The sequence below is a fragment of the Pithys albifrons genome, chromosome 8, assembly GCF_047495875.1.
Source record: "Pithys albifrons albifrons isolate INPA30051 chromosome 8, PitAlb_v1, whole genome shotgun sequence".
Classification (NCBI taxonomy): domain Eukaryota; kingdom Metazoa; phylum Chordata; class Aves; order Passeriformes; family Thamnophilidae; genus Pithys; species Pithys albifrons.
The window spans coordinates 1,206,553-1,225,484 of record NC_092465.1 but is presented as its reverse complement, the minus strand read 5'-3'; positions in this window follow the sequence as shown (position 1 = coordinate 1,225,484).

The window sequence follows — 18,932 nt, the reverse complement described above, 5'->3', positions numbered from 1 at the left end:
GGAACCCCCCAGGGCCATCACTGAGAGCTGTTCCACTGCTTTTATTAATGCAGGTGTTAAACGAGACTGAATATTACTGACAATTTACATTCCCTGCTTAAACTGTGTGGACAGGTGGACAGGGGAACAGGGAATTAAACCAGAAGAGGCTCTGCTTTAACATGCAATACCATTTATGTCCATGGATGTCTAAAATAAAGGTCTGGAAGCTCAAAATACACAGGAAAGAGTTTCCTCACATTCCAGGTTGGTGTCTCATGGCAGAAATGTGAGAAAATAGATTTTTTTTTTTTATTGACTTGAAAGAAACTTGTCAATTTAAAAATCTGTCTGAATAGTGAGTGACACAACCTGCCTAAAGCCGAGATGATCTGTCTGGTTTGTAATCACCTTCCTCTCAGTGTGTGGGTGCAGCTCCTCCAGCTCGGTGCTGGTGGGCCCAGCTGAAGTCAAGAGGAGCTGGGGCTGAGCCCGGCACGTCCCTGAGCCCGGCACATCCCTGAGCCCGGCACATCCCTGAGCCTGGCACATCCCTGAGCCCGGCACATCCCTGAGTCCGGCACGTTCCTGAGCCCGGCACATCCCTGAGCCTGGCACGTCCCTGAGCCTGGCACATCCCTGAGCCTGGCACATCCCTGAGCCCAGCACATCCCTGAGCCTGGCACGTCCCTGAGCCCGGCACATCCCTGAGCCAGGCACATCCCTGAGCCTGGCACATCCCTGAGCCTGGCACGTCCCTGAGCCTGGCACACCCCTGAGCCCGGCACGTCCCTGAGCCCGGCACACCCCTGAGCCTGGCACATCCCTGAGCCTGGCACACCCCTGAGCCTGGCACGTCCCTGAGCCCGGCACACCCCTGAGCCTGGCACGTCCCTGAGCCCGGCACGTCCCTGCTCCTTGGACTTGGGCTGTCTGACCTTAAACCCAGCCCAGGATCCCTGAGGCTGGAAAAGCCCTGCCAGCCCATGGAGCCCACCCTGTGCCCGATGCCCACCTTGGCAAAGCCCTCCCAGCCCCTGGAACCCACCCTGTGCCCGATGCCCACCTTGGCAAAGCCCTCCCAGCCATGGAGCCCACCCTGTGCCCAATGCCCACCTTGGCAAAGACCTCCCAGCCCATGGAGCCCACCCTGTGCCCGATGCCCACCTTGGCACAGCCCTCCCAGCCCATGGAGCCCACCCTGTGCCCAATGCCCACCTTGTCCCCCAGCCCAGAGCACTCAGTGCCACGGCCAGTCCTGCCTTGGGCACCTCCAGGGCTGGGCACCTCAAACCTCCCTGGGCAGCCCTTGCCAGTGCCTGCCCACCCTTTCCATGCAGCAATTCCTGCTCTGTGCCCCCTGCCCTGCCCTGGCCCAGCCTGAGGCCGTGCCCTCTGCTCCTGTCCCTGTGCCCTGGGGCACAGCCCGACCCCCTGTCCTGGCTCCCCCCTCCTGGCAGGGATTGCAGAGCCAGAAGGTGCCCCCTGAGCCTCCTTTGCTCCAGCTGAGCCCCCCCAGCTCCCTCAGCTGCTGCTCCAGCCCCTTCCCAGCTCCACTCCCTGCCCTGGGCACCTCCAGCCCCTCCGTGTCCCTCCTGGCTGAGAGGCCAGAGCTGCCCCAGCACTGGAGGTGCCCCAGCAGTGCCAGGGCAGAGGGACAAGAGGGACAATCCCTTCCATTCATCAAACACAAAGAAGAGAAGCATCTTGGAAGAAGAGGCTGAGGACCAGCAGAATTATTTTCCCATGGCCACATTCCATGATATCCGAAAGCACAGACTGATGAAACCATCCACGAGGAAACCTCCAGGATTCACACGGACACTGGGAAGTGGCAACTGCCTTCAAACACCTTAAATAAATCTTCTTTTATTCTTTCCTTCTCTCCTGACCTGGATCCAGCTGCCACTGCACATGAAAGAAATTGCGAAGGCTTCTCAGTCACTGCTACTCTGGTTCCTTTTGCACCACAGCATTTGTCATTGCCAAAACAGCAGAGTTTAATTAAGTGTTGTGAGCAGCCTAGTGAGAAACACACTTTAAATTAAACCTCTGTACATGCAGCTATTGGTTCTTTACCTCCTGAACAATCAGCAGGGTGTTGGGCATAAATTCCTGCTCTCAAGGGAGAGGCAGCTCCGCACACCTCCAGCAATTCAGAAACGCTCCTCTCCCACCACCACAGCCTATTAAAGCACATTTAATTATTTCTTAGTTTCAAACACCAGTAGATGAAGGCAATAATTAATGTGCCTCCCACTAAACATTTTATTTACTCTTGATATATTAATGGTATTGCCAAGAAATTATGTTACAGTTTCAGGTTTAACAGAATTACTCGGCAAATGATCTTTTGATGCACCAGGAGAGGGTTGGGGCAATGGGATAAATGTCTCCACCAGCCCAGCAGAAACCAATGGGCACAAGTCGTGAGGATTTCCATTTTTCAAAGTGTTTTTACAATTACAGATTATGGAGGACACTTAAATTAATGATGCAGGAGTGAGGCATAAGATGGGAGAAAAAATCCCAACCTTAAAAGGTGTTGACTTGTGGTTTTCCTACAGGGGGGAAATATTTCAGCTTAACTGGTCTTTTCAGGAGACAGGATCCTACTGCATAATGATGCTCCTAAAAACAATAATTGCTACGAGCAGGTAAGAAATATTCCAGTCCTATTTAGGCATTTTTCTTGCCAACTGCAAACATGCATTTATCTCCTGGAAACTGGGGTTGGGATTGATGCTCCTGGGTATAAATCCATGTGCACCTGCAGCCAGAGAAATGTCTCCCTCCAAATATTGGGGATATCAAGGTGGGGGAGAAGAAAACATTTGATCCTGTGGGTGCCATGGAAGGAGGCTCAGAAGGTGTCCAGGGGGTGACACCTCTGGGGACACCAACTCTGTCCCCTCCCCTGAATGAGCCACAGTGGGCAGGGCTGGCCATGGATCCTCAGCCCCTTTATGCTCAAACCTGGCCCTTAAAGAAAAAAAACTGATGCCTTTTTTTTAATAATACACAAAGTTTTCAAAGATATTTTTATTACCCCTTAAGATTTTTGTTTGTTTGTTTGTTTGTTTGTTTTGGGGTTTTTTTGTGGAATAATTGAAAAATTTAACACCAAAATGAAAAAAAAAAATTGGAATTATCCCAGTAAATAAATCAGGGGGAGTTTCTGACAATAAGTCATAGAAATCTTGAAATTTGAAAACTGAAATAATTATTTTGGTATTTCTGGGCACCCCTAGCACAGGGAGAAGAGATCCAAATGCAAAGTGGTCCAGACTTGAATCTGAGCCCTTTGTGCTGGGCCCACTCTGGGCAGGATCAGTGACTTTGATGGTGTGAGCTGAGACCAGGTTGCCAATGCTCCTTCCCCACCTTCTGCTCTTCCCCAAGTTATCTTCCAAAAGAGGGGACAATTAAGTTAAATCACCTGTCAGAGCCTTTACTCTGAATTGTTTTCAGAGCCAGGGGTTGGGCAGCAGGAGCTGCAGCTTCTTCTCTCTTTGGACAGTGGGTGTTTTGCAGCTGTAAACAAAACTGTCAGTATTTCTGCTCACAGAAATTTTGTGCATCTTCCCAGTATTTTTTCTAGAGATAAAGGCCCAAGTTGTGGCTGCCCCATCCCTGGATGTGCCCAAGGCCAGGCTGGACAGGGCTTGGAGCAACCTGGGCTGGTGGGAGGAGTCCCTGCCCATGGCAGGGGGTGGCACTGGATGGGCTTTGAGGCCCTTTCCAACCCAAACCATCCCAGGATTCTTTGAAATTCTTCCCCAACCCTCTACTTTGCTGCTAAAACCTGGTTGTGCTTTGTTTGCCTTTGCTTTTGTTTTGCCAAGGGCATCTCCTGGCTCTGCATCAAGTTTCCCAATGTATCATTTTTTCTGGGGAGAGGCTGAGGGAGCTGGGGGTGTTCAGCCTGGAGAAGAGGAGGCTCAGAGGTGACCTCAGCACTGTCTGGAACTGCCTGAAGGGAAGTTCTGGCCAGGTGGGGGTTGGTCTCTTCTCCCAGGCACTCAGCAATAGGACAAGGGGGCACGATGGGCTCAAGCTCTGCCAGGGGAAATTGAAGTTGGAGATGAGAAAGAAATTCTTTGCAGAGAGAGTGCTCAGGGATTGGAATGGGCTGCCCAGAGAGGGGGTGGATTCCCCATCCCTGGAGGTTTTTCAACTGAGCTTGGCCGTGGCACTGAGTGCCATGATCTGGTAAAGGGACTGGAGTTGGACCAAGGGTTGGACTTGCTGATCTCGGAGGGCTTTTCCAACCCAATCCATTCTGTGATTCTGTGATTCAAGTTCTGCCTTGCTCTTGCAAACCAACAACACCTTCACAAGGACTTGCACCATCTCCATCACCACTCATGGTGAGAGGCACCTCTGAGGCCACTCCCTGGAGAGGGAGAGAATTTGCTGTGCTGTTAATAAAGTGCCAGACTCAGTTTAGGTAACTCAGTGACCAAAGGTCCATGTTAAGGTGGAGAAGATGCAAGAACTCAAGTGCTTAGACTTGCCCTCCAGCCCTGCTTTGACACCAAGGGTGTACAAAGGTCTGACATGTCCAAAGGGTGCTCTCCTTGCTGTGTTTCCCCCCAGTTTCAGGTAATGCAACATCCAGGGATCCCTCTCCCTCATTTCAGACCAGGTGCTCCCTCCCTTGTGCTACAGAAAAACCAGAGATAGGAAAATAATGAGCCAATTATTCCTCAAGGGAGGACAGTCTTTGTCAGGGTGGGGATTGTCCAACAGATAATGCCACTGAAAGCAAAGCAAAGGGGCTCGAGTTACTTCCCCAAGGAGTGTGTGGTGGAAAGGGCAGACTCAGGGAAGTGGAGCAGGGACAGGAATCCAACCTTGGACCCAGAAATAAATACACAAATCGGGGCTGCAGCACCAGCCAAGCCACCACTCGAGCAAAAGGCTATTTTAAAAAGCACTGAAGCATTTTCTAACTTATCCCCAGGGATTTACACTTTAAAAAATAACATAATTCATTGGCTTCCCTCAAATGCTTCGAGCAAAGCTCAACTCTCTATAAAACCCACAGCCAGAAGGAGAACCCTGGTCCCTGCTCGGCCACCAGGGTGGGCTCCCACCTTCTGCAGCAGCAAAGGTAACCTCATCTGTATGGTTTTAATGATATTTGCATGTTTTTAAGGTGAAAGTGGCTTAAGTAAATGGGGAAAGTAAAATGAACACTGATTCTTTGAGCAGTTTCATGAAGAGGGGGTGATTTCTATGTCTGCAACCATTGGCCACTTTGTTAAGACACTTACATCTGTATTTCCTCTTATTGTGGCTCTCTCAAGTGTTTGATAGACTAAGATGGAGGCATTAATTGAATTCAAGTGTAGACATCTGAAGTATTTTTATTATTATTTTTAGTTCTCTCACCTTTTATTTCCATTAGCAAAGAAATGCAGTCGCTGTGGGGATTTATGGCTGAGAGACACAAAGAGGGCTGGGCTCAGTTATTAAAATAAAACTACTTTACCTTTGAAAAAAAATAGTTCCCGAACCACTTAAGCTGAAAAAAAATCATAATAGAACAAACCCCCTGTATTTTCCCAGATTTCAGTGCCATGACACACCTCCAAGTTTTCATGCTGCATCCTGCACTGTTGTACCAGCCCAAACTCCTTTCCTTGCAGCTCTGCCCCTGCTCAGCCACCAACAGTCAGGCAGAAAGGGGGTTGTCCTTCCTTACAGGACAAATCCTCTATCCATGCTTTAAAAACAGCCTCCTGGGCACCCTGTGAGAGCTGCAGAGAGGGAACCAAGGACCCCTGGGACTGAGGAGCACCTCTGGGCTACAGCCAGTGCAGCTGCAGAGCAGCTGGAGGGGCAGGAGGGCAGTGGAGCCACCACCCCACCCACCCTGGGCCTGGATTTGTCCAAGCACGGGATGTATTTGGGGAATGCAGAGCTTGGTGCCCTCACCTGGGAGGCTGAGATAGAAAAGGTGGATGAAAAGCACCACTGTTAAACCCCCCAAAAATGGGGTTCCTGCCCCAAATAAGAGCTCCTGGTGCACAGAGTGCTTTGTGTGCTCACCAGGGTGGGCAGGCACTGGCAGGGGCTGCCCAGGGAGGTTTGGAGTGCCCAGCCCTGCAGGTGCCCAAGGCAGGACTGGCCATGGCACTCAGAGCTCTGGGCTGGAGGACAAGGAGGGCATTGGGCACAGGGTGGGCTCCAGGGGCTGGCAGGGTTTGCCAAGGTGGGCATTGGGCACAGGGTGGGCTCTGTGGGCTGGGAGGGCTTTGTCAAGGTGGGCATCGGGCACAGGGTGGGCTCCAGGGGCTGGGAGGGCTTTGCCAAGGTGGGCATTGGGCAGAGGGTGGGCTCCCTGGGCAGGGAGGGCTTTGCCAAGGTGGGCATCGGGCACAGGGTGGGCTCCAGGGGCTGGGAGGGCTTTGCCAAGGTGGGCATCGGGCACAGGGTGGGCTCCATGGGCTGGGAGGGCTTTGCCAAGGTGGGCATCGGGCACAGGGTGGGCTCCAGGGGCTGGGAGGGCTTTGCCAAGGTGGGCATTGGGCACAGGGTGGGCTCCATGGGCTGGCAGGGCTTTGCCAAGGTGGGCATTGGGCACAGGGTGGGCTCCATGGGCTGGCAGGGCTTTGCCAAGGTGGGCATCGGGCACAGGGTGGGCTCCAGGGGCTGGCAGGGCTTTGCCAGCCTCAGGGATCCTGGGATTCTGTGATCAGGGCATTGGGCTCAGGCAGTTTTATTTTTCACATCACTGATTTCCTCCATCAGAGAGGGAGAGGTGAGACACAAAGAGCTTCATCTCCCCTGAGGAGCCAGAGGAGCCCCACAACTTCTGCTCCCCATTACACACAGTGGGGAACAGAGACAGGGAAATTCCATCTTTCCCCACTTGCAAATATAATTCAACTCTTTAATAGGATAAACATGACAAGGGAGAGGAAAAAAAAGAAAAGGTAAGGATGGAAGAAATGTTTCTGTCCCTGTGCAGGGCACAGCTGCACCCACAGCCTCCTCCAGGGCACGAGACACCTCTGGAGGGACCAGTGGGCAGATCTCTGACATATCTCTGGGTGTCTGCACCTATGGATGGACATTCCATGCAGTTCTGCAGAGCACCCCTCCTTTGGGTCCTCTTCCCCAGCCCCACCTCCCCAGGCAGCATCACCCTGAGCCAGCTCCGAGCAGGAGGGATCCTGCCCATCCAACCAGGCTCTGTGCCCTCTGCAAAGCAAACTTCATGCCCACCCTCACCCAGGGCTGGAAGCACCACCCCTACAGCATCAGCACAGGGGCTGCAGCCCCCTTGGAACGAATCCAGGATGAGCTGCAGGGCCAGGATCTCCCCCTACCACCTCCCACCCTCCAGGGATCACTTCCAAAACAAGCTCCATGCAAACTATTATTAAGTTGTTGGTAGACCCAAACCCCCAAACTAAACTCCTCTTCTATATTAAGAAAATCAAGCAAATAATTGAAGGACTTTCTCTAAAACTGTTTGCTCAGCTATTTTAAGAGGTTTTGTGCCAGGTTGCCGAGCGGGAGCTGAGATTTGAGTACCATAAGTAAAATGCAGCACTAGAAACTGTGACAAATTGCTGCATTTCATGCTGCACACTTTGCATCATTAGCCTGAAATTTGAATAGCAGCCATTAGAAAGGGTTTCATATTAAAATGCACAAACATATGTCGGGTGGGTACAGGAACGAAATGCTCCGCTGGAAGTTTAAGGATTATGGATCGTAAAATTACCAAGAAAAAAAGATATGAGGGGCACAATTTTTGGTCTAATACTGAAGAGCATCCTCTTGCTATTGATTCCAGTTAAGGTATTCTGAGGAACAGACAGGTGCCTCCAGAGGGCAATTCTGGGAATCTCAACCAGAAAGGCCCAATTTGGCTGTTTAAGGATGGGAATCCATCGCAGGGCAGGGAAAGCTCCTGCCCCTGGGTGAGTTTCTGTTCCTTGGCTGCAAAATGATCCCTTCAGCTCCTGTATTCCTATTATTCACTCTAATCATTTCTCTCAGCCTTTCTTCTTCTGAGAGACCAGAATTTAACATAGGTGCTGCTTGGATTTTTCTGTTCCTGAGAATTTTTCACCTCCCAGGATGAGCTTTGAACCCTTTCCTGGGCCAAATAATTGGACAATATAAGACTACTTAAAGCTTTTCCCAAAAAAAGGGTGGATTGGCAGCTTCATTGCTCAGCAGTTTCAGCCATAGCTCCTGGAAGGTGATTTCTTTAAAGAGACTTCATCAAAAAGAGAAAATAAAAGTGTTTGTAATGGCAAAACTCAGTCATAAAACCCTGTTTGTGAAATAATTTCCAGGGATGAGCGACATGGATACAGTGGTGGCTCCCCCAGTTCCCCACATGGCCATCACTGCCCACCCCCCTCTCCTGAAGCCACCCCAGAGGGAAGGTTGGGGTCCCTTCAGCCACAGCTTCCCCTCTTCTGCTCAGCTTTTCAGGGGTTCCCAACTCATATTTTTGTCAAATTCACATTTATTCCCTTTGAGATTTTTTTTCCCAGATTGCTGCTTGGCTCAGGCTTGTAAATAAAAATGCAAATATTTCAAACCCAGCAATAAAAGTGTCCTGTTGTGGCACAGAGGTATTATTGGTGTCATAAATAAAGCACCAGTATTTGACTGCTGTGAAAAACCCCCCAAAATGAAGCAAAGCTGCCTACAGGGGTTTGTGTGAGCTGCTCTTGCTGGAGTAACCCTGGAACAGCCCCGAGTTTGCCATGGCACAAACACCACCCCTGCTCTTTAAAATACACCTAAATGGAGGGACTGGAACTCCTGACACCAAAAATCAGCTTTTCCTCCTTGGGCTTTTCCAAGGGATCCCATCTTTCTGCCCAGCTCCATCCTACAGTCACTCAGGGACACAGAAATGAGCCTCAAACATGATATTAAAACATCTGGGAATCAATTTTCAGCTGTCAGGTTGGTTCAGGAAGATTTCTGTCCTGTTGTACCACAGTCTCATGGAGAGAACAACCCTGAATTCCTCCCAAACAGGTGTCACCACTGGTGTCTGAGGGTGTCTGAGGGACTGATGTCCCCAGGGTGGGTCCCTGCCCTCACTCTGCCAACTCTGGACTGGCTGCTTGAAGCACGTGCACGTCCCACACGAATCCCAGCAGCATTTTCAGCACATGCAACTGTATTACTGCAAAATTTTCTTATCTCCAAATATATGCACAAAAATCTAGAAATATAAAATAAATTTTGATTTTGTAGTAGCAAAAAAAAATTAAAAATCCATTTGTGCAAGGTCTGGTGGGAGGTTATGCCTCCTTCCCCTACAGCACAGGGTAGCCCATGGGCATGGACACCTTGGTGGCCCTGCCAGCCCCTCAGCCCCCTCAGCCTTGTCCTTCACAGGTGCAATCCATGGGTGTTCCATCACAACCTGCAGGAGCAGCACAAGGGGGTAAAGGTGCCAGAGGCCAGTGCAAAGCATCCCCAGGTGAGATGTGCTGACCAAGGGAGCTGCTGCATCAAACCAGAGCACCAGCCTTGGCCTTTTCCTCCTCCAGCTCTCTGGTGCCTCCAGGCCATGCCTACATCCCTTGGGCACGTTCACCTTCCCAGTGTCTGAGCCCCAGTTGAGTGGCTGATCTCGAGTTACTTATTTATCTAATTAATTTGCCGGCTGTATTAATTCCTGCTCCTGCAGCCCAGTCCATATTGCCAGCCTGATTACCCTGGCTCCCCCTCAGCTCCCTGCAATGAATTGTGCCATGGCACTTCACAAGTGGTGCAGGCTCACCCCTTTCCCAGGCACAAACATGAGCTGACACCGGGACTTGGCTGCTGTGACACGAGAGGACAAGGCCACCACGATGGGCAGGGAGGGCCCAAGCCTTTATCACAGCTGACAAACCCCAGTGCCATCTGGAATGGAGCTCCAGAGCTGCACATTGAGGCTGGCAGGCTGCGGGAGGCTTGGGGTTAACCTGCAAGCGCCGCCGTTTACGTGAACCTTAAACAAACTTCCAGCAGCATTTTTCTTTTCGCCGACTGACATTTTTCTTTCTGTTTCGTCAGTCATATCTGAGCGATCAGACAGGCTCTACACGTGGTACACCCACCAGGATTATTATCTAGACCAAAGGCCCAGAGCTCATTGTAGCAGGCATGTAATTCTTTACAATGTATGCCACGTTAACTGTGTTGGGTTATCTATTCAACAGCTGACTGAGCTGGGCTCTCAAGCTCTTCTCAACAACCATGTAAGAAGCGATGACAATTGTACTACTTCATAACGGCTCCATGCAACTCTGACACACACTTCACAGCAACCAGTCATCTATATAAACCAATTTCAAGAGCAAAATTGCATGGTGCCTCCACTCTGTTATAAACACAATGATATCCACTCAGAGCTGATAAATGCACTGCATTTCTCCAGAGCTTTAAAGAACAACTTCCCCGTGCCTGAGAGCTCCCTGAGGCTGATTGGGGCTCTTCCCACCCCGCCTGGCCGTGGCAGAGGCACAGGGAGCTGGGCATGGGCACTGGGAAGGTGATGCTGACACTGGCACAAGGCAGTTCCCCCTCTTCCCAGGCTGTGCCTGAGGAGCTGCGAGAGAAAACAAGGTTAGATGTAATTAAGGTTTTAAATACTTATCGACTCCTTAGCAATTTTCAAATTAATTACTGTATCTTTTCACAGGATTACATGCAATGTAATCCTTGTTATGGAATAAAATATCTATAGCAACCACAAAGTCCTTGAAAAAATACTTCAACACCAACCACTCTAACAAAGGGGCAGATTAAAGACTGTCAAACAAATTAGAAACATTTTTCCTGGCTATTAGAGCTCGGAGAACGGAGTGTGGAAGCAGCACACACTGATGCAGTGCTGGCTCAGACACGCTGGCAAGGGCTGAGGCTCCAGAGTTGGGAATATTGCAACTTCCCAGCAATTGAGGTGGCAAATGGTATTTCTCAAGTGCAGGCAACGAGGCAGCCTTGTAGCTTTTGCCTCCTGCACTGTGTGTGTCACACACCCCACAGTATCCCAGAGCAAAGGAAAGATGAAATACAGCTACAGGAACCTTGATTTAATGAACCCTGTAATTGAATACCAAAGCAAATAGACACCCTGAGAAAACACAACAATGATTATTCTGTTTTTAATTCAGATAAAGAATAGGATCAATCTCTGTTTGTTTGCATTGCTCAGTAGTACTACAGGAGAGTTAAAAAAGTGATCTGGAACAATCCATAGGTAACACTGTGTTCCTGTGCACTGCATAATAATTTAAATATTATAAAAATTAACAAAAAACGTTTATACATTGTTATCACACTGCTATTTTTTTCAGTCATGACCACTGAAAACACAACCAGCTGGGTCCATCCAGAATAGTTGGTGCTGCCTCGACAGGATGTTTGAGATGAGTCATGGCCAAGGTTGTCCCTCAGTGCTGGGATGCTCTGGGACAAATTCCCATGGGCCAAACTGCTGCCCACAGGGCTGGGAAGTGGTGGCAGAGTGGGGAATGGGGCCCAGAGGATCCGTGCAGGTGATGGCACAGGAAGGGCCATGCAAGGAGGACATGGATGGGCTGGAATAAGCCCAGGGGAGTCCACAGGGCATCTCTGGGGATACCCAAAATTCAGCAGGCCCAGGCCCTGAGCAACCAACCAGCCCCAAGGTCCCCAGGCTGGCAGAGCTCTGGGCAGGGGGTTGGCCAGAGCCCCTCAGCCCCTGCCAACCCAACACCCTGAAGGACCCACGCCCTGACCCCCAGTCCCTCACAGCCTCTTCCCCAGGCACAAAGCTGAAGATATGAAGCACAAGAATGATTTTGATCCTGTTTTGAGTCCTCGAGGGAGCAGGACACTGACACATCAGACCAGGAGCTGAAGGTCCAGGTGGCTACACAGAAGCTCACTCTGCTCTCCTTGTTCCCTTTGCCCTTCCCCCAGTTGTGGCTCTCACGAACATTTGTTACCTTTTCTTTGCTTTCTAGAAAAAAACTTAAAAATAAACTTTTCTTCACTGCTTGAAAAATAAAGTTTCATACAAGACTCGCAGTGTCCTCCCTGACAGCTCCAGCCTTGACTTATCCTTCCACAGCAGAACTTATTTGCAATGATCCCCATGGAAAGGCTTCCTAATCCCAAACCATTGGTGCAGCTGTGGCTGAGAACGGGGACAAAATGAGGCACTGGCTCAGAATTAACTTTGCTTCCTAGACTGGTCTCCAGAGCTCATTTTACTCTAATTTAACCTTTCCTAGTTAATTTATACCAGTTCATCCTGGCAGCCTGTACCTGCCACAGTCATCATCTCCCATCAAGGCTCTGGGCGTGGAAGGGGTTGCTCTCTGTCGTCTCTGTAACCAACACACCTAATTAAAGTCCTTAAAAACCTTTAATATGACAAGACGAGACAGGAACGGGAAAGAAAAATAAGAGAGAATCTTTCAATTACTTTAATCACACCGACTTTCAAATCCCCCCAAAAACACACCCTGGGCTAAAACTTTGTGCAGTTTTCCTTTCTCCTTTGTGCAGTTTTCCCTGTGCCCTGTCCCACCACGGGCACCTTCCCAGGTAATGAGCAGGGCCCTTCTGATGGGAAGGCAAAGAGAAAGTAAATACATAAAGTGGCTGTAATAAATGACTAAATTGTCCTCCAGGCACATTTTGCATATGAATATCGAAGTTGTGATTAATAGGTTATCTAACACATTAACAAAGGCTTCGGCAAACAGCGGCCAGCGCTGCAGTATTTGCCAGCCCTTTCTGGTTTAAATAGAGCCGGAGCAGAGTGTTTGCTGGAGTCCCCAGTTCTGGCCAACAAGGCCATCAAAGCCGCCGAGATTGCGGCTTTTTCGCCCAGGAGGCTTTTTGCTCATTGTGAGCCTAAATGCCCCCACTAGGCTCGCGATTAAGAGCGATTTAAAAATAAAAATAAAAAAAAATGGAGGCAGGAAACAATGTCCAGTGCCAATGAGGAATGGGAATTGCTCCGAGCAGGGAAACAATGGTGGGAGACAAAGGGGACATCTGGAGCTCGGCCCCGCTCCCGTCTGCGGGGGAAGGAAGGAGCGCTTTGTGCTCCAACCGAGAGCCCTTTGCCTTTTAATTGCTGAATTTATGAATGAGTTCTACACGCTCAGAGCAGACAGCAGCCCCAGCTCCAGCTGCCACAGGAGCCCGGCACCGGGCACTGGGCACCGAGCGAGTCCGTCCCGTCCCCGCCGCTCCCGGGACGCGCTCCCAGCTCGGGGCGCGCCCGGCCCGGCCCGGCTCGGCTCGACCATCTCTCCTCCCGAGCACCCGTGTGAGCCGCGTGTTCACTGTCCCATCCCTCTGAGCAGCAGACAATGGAGAGGAAAGGTTAGCAAAGCCTTTCTCCACCAGCCACTGAAGCGCTACCGAGAAAATGAACAGAAAAACCCGCTTTTGGCCACAAAAAACCCCTCCTGCAACAACAAATACTTCACATCCATCCCATTTCTTCTTGCTCGCAGATTTTTAATCCTCTCTTAAGCACCTTTAAAGTGCCCAATTTTTGTCTCATTTGAATTTAAATCAGCTTGTAGGGAGAACTTGGAGAACTTTTTTTGAAGAAAGCTTGTTTGGCAGGTACCTTTTCCCAAGATCACCCAGCTTTAATTTTAAATTTCAAAAGCTTTGCGTTTAATCCCTTGAGCTGGCCTGGTACCTCTCGCCATCTGTTCTGGGGTTTTGTTATACCGGAGAGCACCTGCAGTTTTGCAACATTTCAAGCTGTCTGTGGACAAAAATCAAAATAATTATAATTTTCATAAACTGACGACGCCACAGCCCCACCTAACACCGATTTTCCACAAGTCTCTGCAGTGGGAACACTTCCCAGGCACCAGGGGGGGTTTGTTCTTTCTGCCACCTGAAGGTTGAGGGGAAGCCAGAAGGACCATGAGCACCAGGCAACATCCCACCTCCCCACCCCACTCCGTGCCCAGGATGCTCTGGGATGGGCTGGGAAAAGCTCTGTCTGTGCTACCACAGGTGGGACGCTCACAGAAGAAGAAGAAAATGGCCTTTTCCAGCAGTCAAATCACTCAGAGAAGTAATGCCAGGGACATACTTGCCCATACCTGTCTGCTCCACAAGGGCAATATTTCCCATTCCAGAGGCATCCCCACCACTTGGGTGGGTAGAAAAGATTTTCTGCCACATTGGGCAGACAAAAACTCTATTAGAAAGATGGTGTTTGTTTAGACTTCATTACCCAGAGCTCTTTATTAGAGATAAATCCTTCCTCAGGGCGTGCTGGATAACTCACAGAGTATGGATGGCTCCCCATCAGGGTGGTGAGTCCCCATCCCAGACTGGGGGATCTGCAGCATTGGCACATCCTCAGACTGAGCAGTGTCTTGGGAAGGTGGAAAGGGAGCCACAATTGCTGCTGGATGTGTCCTGCAGGACTCTGGTGCATGTCCATGTTTGTGGTGAATTGTGAGCTCTTCATCCTCATCTTCATCTCCCCTCTGAAGGGGAAAATCTCAGCCTGAACTGGGAGTCATTTGCTGTTTGGTCCCTGCTAAGCAATGGATGGATGAAAAGGGAGAAAGGTTTTTCTAGAATCTTGGAATGCCCTGAACTGAAAGGCACCCACAAGAGCCAGGCATGGGCTTCTCTCCTTGCACAACCATCTGACCCAAAACACACCTCTCAAAGAGCAATCCCTCCACTTGCACTCACATCTGGAGGCTTCTCTCCTCTTGCAAGTGTGTTTGTTCAGAGAGACCAAGGCAGGAGCAGGAGGAAAGGCTGGTTCCTGCTGCAGAGAGTCACCTCTTGCCCTGATCCAGCATGGCTTGGGCATCTCCACCTTCTTACTGAAAATAAAATAAAATAAAATAAAATAAAATAAAATAAAATAAAATAAAATAAAATAAATAAAACAAAACAAAATAAAATAAAATAAAATAAATAAAACAAAACAAAATAAAATAAAACAAAATAAAATAAAATAAAAAATAAAACTAAACTAAACTAAACTAAACTAAAAAACTTTTTTTTTTGAAAATCATAAAAAAATCCTGACACCTCTGAACACTCGGCCCAATTTCCCCCGAGCTGTGAAGCGGCAGTGACTCACCCCACGCAGTTTGTAGTTCCCTGGTGAGAGATGGGCTCTGTCTCCATGGAGGAGCTCAGTTTTCCACTGCAGGAAACAGCCCCTCTCAGCCAATTCTCATTTCACAAATCCTCTATTTCAGATGCCGAGCCCCGAGAGCTGTGTCGGCACCAGAAATAGCTGGTTAAGGCAGACGGTGCGGGGAGGTGAAGGAAACCTAATTAACCAGAGGAGATTCTTGGCCACACTGATATTCCCAGGAATGCAGTGCCCTCTCCCGGGTCCAGGGTTTCCTGGGCTTCACACTGGGGAAGGGCAGGGAGAGAAGACACTTGGTTTCCCCATGTGCCATCCAGGAGCTGAGGGTGCCCATGGATTTGGGATCCTCACAACCGGCTGCTGCCCACGGAATGCTGAGCAGGACGTGAGAGGGAGCACTGCAGAGCAAACCCTACAAAAAGAACCAGCACTGGACTGTTCACTAAAGGAAAACATGGAGACACCATGATGTAAAACCCTCTCCAACTCCTTGCCAGGAGGATGGAGCCAGGGAGGGTCAGGCTTGGCTCCCAGGAAACAGGGACAGGACAAGAGGTGCATCAGGGGAGGGTCAAGTGGGACAGCAGGAGGAATTTCTGCATGGAAAGGGTGGGCAGGCACTGGCGGGGCTGCCCAGGGAGGTTTGGAGTGCCCAGCCCTGGAGGTGCCCAAGGCAGGACTGGCCATGGCACTCAGAGCTCTGGGCTGGGGAGCAAGGTGGGCATTTGGCACAGGGTGGACTCCATGGGCTGGGAGGGCTTTGCCAAGGGGGGCATCGGGCACAGGGTGGGCTCCATGGGCTGGGAGGGCTTTACCAAGGTGGGCTTTGGACACAGGGTGGGCTCCATGGGCTGGGAGGGCTTTGTCAAGGTGGGCATCGGGCACAGGGTGGGCTCCATGGGCTGGGAGGGCTTTGCCAAGGTGGGCATCGGGCACAGGGTGGGCTCCAGGGGCTGGCAGGGCTTTGCCAAGGTGGGCATCGGGCACAGGGTGGGCTCCAGGGGCTGGGAGGGCTTTACCAAGGTGGGCTTTGGACACAGGGTGGGCTCCATGGGCTGGGAGGGCTTTGCCAAGGTGGGCATTGGACACAGGGTGGGCTCCAGGGGCTGGGAGGGCTTTGCCAAGGTGGGCATCAGGCACAGGGTGGGCTCCATGGGCTGGGAGGGCTTTGCCAAGGTGGGCATCGGACACAGGGTGGGCTCCATGGGCTGGCAGGGCTTGTCCAGCCTCAGTGATCCTGGGATTCTGTGACAATACCAGGAGATGCTGGAGTTGAGGCAGCACAGAAAAGGTGGGAGAGGACTCCTGGCTCAGGCTGTGTCAGGACCAAATGCTGTGGGGGCATCTACTGTCTCCTGGGGTTGGCAGACAGAGATTGACAGGACTGATGATCACCTGAGCAGTGAGTTCCATGGGGAGATGGACACAGAAAGGCTTCTGCAGAACTCAAACCATCACCACAATGTGTTGGGATGATGCTCCACCAGGAGCCAGCAGAGATGACACCCCAACTCCTCCTGCTCCTGCTCCACCTTCCTTCCCCACCAGCTGATACAAAGGTTTGTGTTGGTCACAGGAGCTCTCAGAAAGACACTGAATTTTCCAGGAAACAAGTCAGTATCCTAGAAGTGACCTTGTAAATAGTTCTCATTGAACATACCTGAACAAAATCTATTAGTACTCTCCAGCTTCTAAATCCTGGTGAAAATTAAAATTAAACAAAGTCCAAGCCTTTTGCTCAAGAACCCAGGAATATTTTAAATGGGATCAGAATTGTGTGCCAGAGTCAACACTTCACCTTCCACCTTTATGCCTCCAGAAAAGAAACTTCTATTTTCTTTATTTAATTTATTTTTATTTTATATATTTCCTATGTATTTTTCTTTCCTTATTCCACTTTTATCCTTTAATTCTCTCCTCTCAGAATACAAGGAAAAAATTCCAAAGACTAAAATCTGTAAATTAATGCTTTTTTTAAATCTAGTTAACTCCCTAAACTTATGGTGCACAAAACTGGAACTATAATATTATTAAAATCAATTGCCAAACATTTAAAAACAGAAAAATATTAAAAAGAACAAGAAATATATTTTTTACATTTTCATGAAAAGGACTGGATGTTGTATTATCCCTCTTGCAATTTTGTGATTTTTTCTGGTCACACTGGGGAATGTGAGGAAATATGAGCAAATAGGATTAAGATATCAAATGTTGGGGATGTTTTATGCATTTTATCTGCCTTGCACTGGGCCAGGGACTATGAGGGGCTAATGGAAACTGGGGACCCCAAATTTATAACAGCCTCTTCAAAGGGAAATTCTTCTGCTACATGGATCTTATTTGTGTGGGAAAACCCAATTACTGCAGGGTTCTTGTACCTCCCCATTTTCTTTTATGATGCTTTTTGCTCTAAGTGCTTATTATGATTCGATAACCCAGTTACAAATAAACTGTGACCCTCCACTCTTATCTCCCAATTCCCAGCTTTCCAATTTGTCACAGTTAGTTCAGAACTTGACTTCTTATTAATTACAACCACGAGGTCCTGGGGGGAGTTGCAGGGCTGCAGCACCATCTCCTCTCCTGTGAGGCATCGTGGAAGATCTCTGAAATCCAAATCTCTGCAGAGGCAGCTGGTCAAAAAAAACCAAACCAAACCAAACCAAACAAAAAAAACCAAAAAAAAACAACCAAAAAAACCCCAAAAAACAAACAAAAAAACCAAACAAAAAAACCCAACCCAACCAAACCAAACCAAACAAAAAAAAAAACAAAAAAAAACAAAAAAAAACCAAAAAAAACCAACCAAAAAACAAACAAAAAAAAAAACCAAAAAAACCCAAAAAAAAACAAACCAAAAAACAAACAAACAAAAACAAAACAAAAAAAACAAACACCAAACCAAACACAACCAAACCAAACAAAAAAAAACCAAAAAAACCCAAAAAAAACAAACAAAAAAAAAACAAACAAAAACCCCAACCCAACCAAACCAAACCAAACAAAAAAAAAAACAAACAAAAAACCCCCACAAAACCCAAAAAACAAACAAAAACAAAACAAACAAAAAAAAACCAAACACCAAACCAAGCCAAACCCAACCATAACAACCACTAGAACACCACCAATAAATGTCCAAAACCAACTAATCAACAACAACAACAACAAAGAAAAAATAATCAAACGCAACAAAAACAGCCCAAACAAACCTAAATCCAACAACAAAACAAAACAAACAAACCCACTTTCACTACCACAGAAAAAACCCCAACAAAATAAAAACAAATGAGAAAAAAGAACTCCTAAACCAACATAATAAAACCAGACCAAACCAAAACCCCCAAAAACCCCCAACCAAACAAACAAAAAACCAAATCAGAAACCCCCACAAAGATAAAAAATATTTTCAACATATCTCTTGAATAGAACAGCAAATCAAGACCAAAAGATCTCCTCTGCATCATCAGACATTTCATTTCCAACGTCTTCCAAAGCCCAGCAGTTTGGGGTTTATCCCTTTCCAGCTCTTCCTCTTCCACAACATCCTCTGAGGATGCTGCTCAGCACCCACAGGGACCTTCTTTCCACGATTTCCAGTGCTGGAAAACCTTCCACATTCCCAGAGAACAACATCCAGGTTCTCAGCCCCGAGGAGCTGCCACAGTTTTCCCACATACAGATCAAACCAAGGAATAAACCAACATCTGAACCCCTCCTTTGGCTGTTTCCAGCCAACTGCCCCTGACTGGGCCAAAGAGATGATGAAAACGGGTGTCTCAGTCACACACCGTGTGATGAAGTTACTCTGACTTCCCCCAGG